Consider the following 6000-nt stretch of genomic DNA (forward strand, 5'->3'; position numbering starts at 1 on the left):
GCTGCTGTAGAGGAAGATGAGGTTGATGATGATGATGATGATGACAGCAGAATACAACAGGGCCTTTCTGACATTGAAACATGGAGCACAGCCAGCAGAGGTTGTGGTTTGGAGAGAAATGAAAATTATGGTTTCCCCTAACTCCTCATGTAGTCAATCACCGTGCTTCTTCAGCTGGAGGCTAATATAACTAGTGCCTATACCTCACATAGGCTAGTGGAAGCGTAACCCTTCATGTCTTCAGCGCTTCAAAGTTTAGCCATGTAACTCATCTGCTGTGTTCTCTTCACTGGTATCCTGTAGCTACTGCCCAAATCTGACGTTGGCCTACAAAGCCAAGAATGGACCAACCCCTCCGTACTTGATGGCAATGGTCAAAAGACAATCTGCACCAAGAGCCCTTCCAGCTTCAAGTACGGCTCGGCTTGACCCACCATCCTTTAAGATCCACAGAAGACAAGCATCCAGGCTTTTTTCTGTCCTGCACCGAAGTGGTGGAACGAACTTCCTCTGGGTGTCCAAAAGGCAGAGTTGTTCGCTGTCTTTAAACACAGACGGAAGACCCACCTCTTCCAAGAGTACTTGGGTGAAGTAGGGTAGAGTATTATGGTCTCCATACTGACTTTTGTGTTTAGTAGTATCTAAGCTTAGAGGTATCTTTTGGATCCTAGGCTATACAAACTAGCTAAAGGTATTTTTCCTTTTGTACTTTTGTAAGTTGCTCTTGATAAGAGTGTCTGCTAAATGCCTTAAATGTAATGTAAAACCCCACCAGCTTTTGTACAGCCAAATGCTAAAGTTTGGAGAGCCACATTCTCCTAAAATATCTTGCTATTTTTAGAGCATAGTTTCTATTTTTACATTTTAATATATTGTAATATATAAAAAAAAATAATATCTTAATGTAATACCCTAAAATACATAAATATATATTAAAACATTATTTAAGAAATTATACTTCTAGTCCTGAGAAAGCTTATTTTAGCGATATTGAGACATGGAGGTAATACACCTTAACAAAAAACTTTCAAAATAATTAGAAAAAAGTAACTAATAGAACTGCATTTTTTTTTTTTTTTTTTTTGGGTGAGGAAAATGTTCGGACACCCCTACATTTATAACTACTTAAAAATCACATCACACCACATCAGCTGCAGATGATTAGAACGTAATTACAGGGAATTTTGGAGGAGCTTGTCCCATTTAAGCCTCACTTTGGTTCGCTCTTTATTATTAAAGTTAGTGTTACTGTTTGTGATCAGATCACCAGGGAGCTTTCTGGAGCCTTCAGAAGATAGGTTGTAGATCCAGATAAGTTCTGAAAGATTTAAAACGATCTCAGAACGCTGAGAAATATGAGGTTCCACTGCCAACGTGGGCAGGACAGGCCATCCTAGCCAAGAAGTCCCCAACAATCCTAAAATGTCATCACTGGACATAGAGGTAGGCCACAATAGACTCAATATGTCCAAAGCACATTGGTTCATAAGTCCTGGTCTCTGGTGCTCTCTAGTAAACTTTAGGCTTTAGTCTGTAGCTCTGCATCAACTGAAGATTGAATAAATGTGCGTTTGTGGCAGTTTGCTAGTGCTCTTATCCAGATTCTGTAATGTCCCCAAGGGAAATCAGAGTCTTGGTCCTTCAGTGTACCTGGAGGTCTAAATGAAAAGTTCTGCATTTTGCACTGATTACTAAATAACATTCTTCTATGTAGCTTATTTTAAGAGTAAGCCACAGTAATAAAAGTGCCACACATTAAAAGTGTCACTTAGTTTGACTACAAGCAATGGTCTTGCAAAAGCCTCACAGCAACAGCTGTCCTTTCCCACTTCTCCCCTATTGGTTTTTTGATTCATAAGTGTAGCCAGAAGCAGGACATATCATGGGACTAATGACAAGCTAATTCTGGCCAAGGGTCAGTGTGGAAGGCCCAGTGCTAATATTGTAGTCAGTGATAGTGGACATGTGTACACAGGAAACAGGCCTTAAGAGAGTGAGAGAGAGAGAGAGAGAGAGAGAGAGAGAGAGAGGACGGCAGGTCTGGAGAAGAGCTCCTTTTCTCATTATACTGCATGTGGTCTCATAAAACTGCAGTGTACACAGCCAAGAGGAGCAATATGCACTCGTGCTCCAATTAGAGTTCAAGGGGTTCCTCCGCACAGCCGAGACCTGCAAAAGTGTTACAGAGGCTGTGACCCCTGGCTCTGGAAAATGAATGGTGGTAATGACTGTAAAGACACATTTATGTTTTCCTGTTTTGGACACTGGGTCCGTATAGACAGAGGGACAGTCTCTGCACCGCACTCGTTCTCAGTTTGAAAACTGGAATTACAGATGAAATGTATTAACATTTTTAGGCCAAAAGAAGGCCTGCAGTCGTGCTTTCTTTAGCCACACTCAAACGGCATCTTTGCTTTCACTCATTGACTGCAAAACGGCAAAAGTATGCCACGTTTTAGAACAGCTGTGGCAGCCATCTTTGTGTGTATTTTTGTTTTCTTTATTAAGAATAAGTTTATGTTTGCAGTATTAGAAGCCACATAAGTAAGTTCATTTGAGATTACTTAACAACTTGAAGCAAATAAGTGATGATTTAGGTATGCTGTTTTGACAGTGCCGGTCAGTGGGGTATGCAAAAGTCTCTACAGAGATGTCGCTCTAGGCTAAGCTGTGACAGGATGTTGGCTAAAAGCTTACTAAGATACACAAGCCTTTCGAAGTACAAATTACATGCAAAGAATATCATAAACAGAGTGAAATGGTAAGGCAGAGTGAAAGTGAACAAGTAGATTCATGGCAATTTCTGGCCAATATGCTGTAGCTATAGCTATTGAGTTTACTTGTTGCCTGGCTAACTTTGCTTCCAGACCCTAGCTAACTATTTTTAGACAAGTTCACTGATAGTGCAAGTGTGAAGGAGCCAAACAGTTGCATAACATGTTATATCTCAGTTCCACAACTTGCAGATGGATATTTACAATTTCTTAGTGCAAGCTAAATTGAAACAATATTTAGAGATGAAGGTAATATAACTAAACCCTCTATGCCCTTATAGCTGGTATTTCCCCCATTGACTGAAATAACTTCAGTTAGATGTTTCTCATAATGATCTAAATGATCTACCAGTATCTGGCATCAACGGGGAGGAAGTTTTCCAACTCCTTGAAGCAGAATGCTTTCAGCTGTGTGACGTTTCAGCTTCAGTTTTTATATAGATGATCTCACGTTTTCTTTAAGTGCCCCTGATACAATAAAGAAATCCTAGTGGATTCCATGGTTGCCTCCAGGCCCTACCACAGAGAAGCAGCTCCATGACATGTTTATGAGAAGCTGGAGAGGATTGACAGGAGCAGGTCTGCTCAGTTACCAATAATCAGGTACCACTAGTTTGTGCCTACCTTGTAGGACCTGCAGAGAAACCATTTGTATGTGTAAGTGTGGCACCCTGCGGTGGACTGGCATCCTGTCCAGGAGGTATTCCTGCCTTGCTGCCAATGATTCCGGTTAGACCCCCTGCGACCCTGTCCTGGGTGAAGCGGATAAGATGGATGGATTTAAGTCCTACTAGATGTGTACCAAATACGAAGTACACATCAACTGCTAGCAGGCTTCTCCAAATATCCATATTTTTATAGATTTTATAGATTTATAGATTCTAATGAATGCACACAGCTTGTCTAGTCCCTGTAGAGAAGTACTGCCAATAGAATAGGACTGTCTGGAGTGATGATGCTCCATTTTGTGATGAGCTCGGGAGTTGGGGATGGGGTGGGGTGGTGATCATCCAACATGCAATCAAATTCTTTTCTGAACAGTAGAGACAGTAACTCCAACATTAACTCATCAACCATTTCTGTTTCTATAGCCAATATCGATAAATATGCTCTGAAAGGAAACATAGCTGCTGTGTAAAATGATTTGTAGCTAAACCATTCCTTTGTTGTTTCAATGTAAACTGAAGAGATGCATTTTGATCAGTGTCCTACAAGCACTCAGAATGTTGGGAACAGGAGCTAACTGACCTCGTAAAAAGATGCATGAGAAACAGAATGGAAACTTTTTTTTAGGGTGATTCTGAACCCTAAGGATTCAGGCCTGCTTCCCCTCCCTCTCCCTCTAATCACCACCGTGACCTCGCTGGTGTTGGCGTCGGCTCTAAATAAATGTGGTGGGGGCTAGACCCCGGGGGGGTTAAGGAGGGGGGTCCCACCATGACTGATGAAGCAACGCTTGGCCCTGGAGCTGTTTACACTAACGCTCCCCACATTCTTCCCCCTCATTTGTGCCACCTTCCATTCACCTTGCTCCGCGCCGATGGCTAGATTCATCAAGATAAGAGACTTTTATTTACCCTCGACAGGCTGCACGGGACAAATTACACTTTTGAAAGTCAGACTCTGCTCTGGAGGTCTTAGAGGATTTCCCCATGCCCTCTTGCTTTTTTCCCTCCATCTTCTTCGCTGTGATTCTTGAATCAGAAGCACATTACAACGTAGTGATAGCTTCACTCTGATGACACTCAAAGTCCACAGAATTCTTATCTTAACCTGTACATTTTTTAAACACATAGTGTGGTGAAAAATACCCTTAGCCCAAAAGTTGTTGATCAGTCAAGACATGTTTGGTGTCTGAAGTTTACTTCTTTAGCTTTGCACTGAAATTAATGGAGGCCTATGTTTACTCACTAGCATCATATAAACTGTATCTATTTATCAGCATTTACTTGCCTATGCTGACACATTTAATACATATAACTAGATAACATTATCATCAATAAAATGTGACAAATTCGTACAAACATATGTTTTTATTTTGAAATTTATTAGAGTATATATAGATATTACAGTTGTAACATCCATTCAAGTCTGAATTCAGTTCATTTTGATGGAGTTGAAGAAGTGTGTAATGATTTAAAGGCGCTTGGCTGGACGCTGGACATTTTATGCTCCAGGCACTCTGAGTTTAAAACACTTCAACTCAAGAAGGGTCAACGGTGGCCTTAAATTAACTGTCTCATGTTGGAGGAATTAATGTTTGCTTTGCCTGAGTAGCATGAGCTGTATGATTACATGGATCAAAATGGTTATGGCATAAACTAGCCATGAAATGAGCTTGTTTTGCTAGCACCATTTCTTGCTAGTTAAGGCCTGTGAAGCGGCAGCTGATTGAATCCCCAACAAAATATAGCATTTTTCAGCCCTAACCTAAATGCAACGTGAACCCTCCCTTAGGAATGTACTTTACACAATGCAAAAATGAATGTTCTGTAAGTGTCTGTTTCTTGTTAGCCTCATATTTCCATCTTCAGACCTTCAGACACCATAAACATGTCTTGGTTGATGCACTACATTTGTTTTAAGGCAAAATGAATTGGGGAAAAATCATGAATTGCACTTTTTCTGTCCAATTTTGTGATTTAAATGTGCCCTAAAAAGGAAAACTGTATTTATTCTATTTAATAATTAGAGTTTGGTACATAGACGTGACACACTCTGTAAGGTCACTGTAAGGTACCATGGTGACATCAACCGGCCAATATAAGTAGAGCTTTTTTCCCCCAAGCATATCATATAAGAAAAACAATGCTTTATTTATAGGCAAAATAACAGGGTTGTAAATATATAGGCTTGTAAATAAAAAACAACTTAAAATGCTGAATAATACATTCTACTTCACATGTAAAAAATTATATATATTTAATTAAGCTCTACTCCTTGTTTTTTTGTGGCTTGAAATTTGAATAGTGACTGTAACATACAAGAATGAAAAAGTGTGTCACGAATAAAGAAAAGGTCAAATAATTCTGTAAGTCCAAGAGAGCATGGATGGTCCTCATACTCCTTCCATCCCTTAGTATGGTGTCTGATAATTGACAAAGCAGGATTGGAAATTGGCCTTCCAAGGCCAAGTTTTTTTTTATGTGTTAGGAACAGTTTGAGAAGACGCTGTGGGTTTACCACCTTTCTTGAGTTTACGTTAGCCCTCACTTTCCCAGCAACT

Source organism: Salminus brasiliensis, chromosome 4, assembly GCF_030463535.1.
Source record: "Salminus brasiliensis chromosome 4, fSalBra1.hap2, whole genome shotgun sequence".
Taxonomy (NCBI): Eukaryota; Metazoa; Chordata; class Actinopteri; order Characiformes; family Bryconidae; genus Salminus; species Salminus brasiliensis.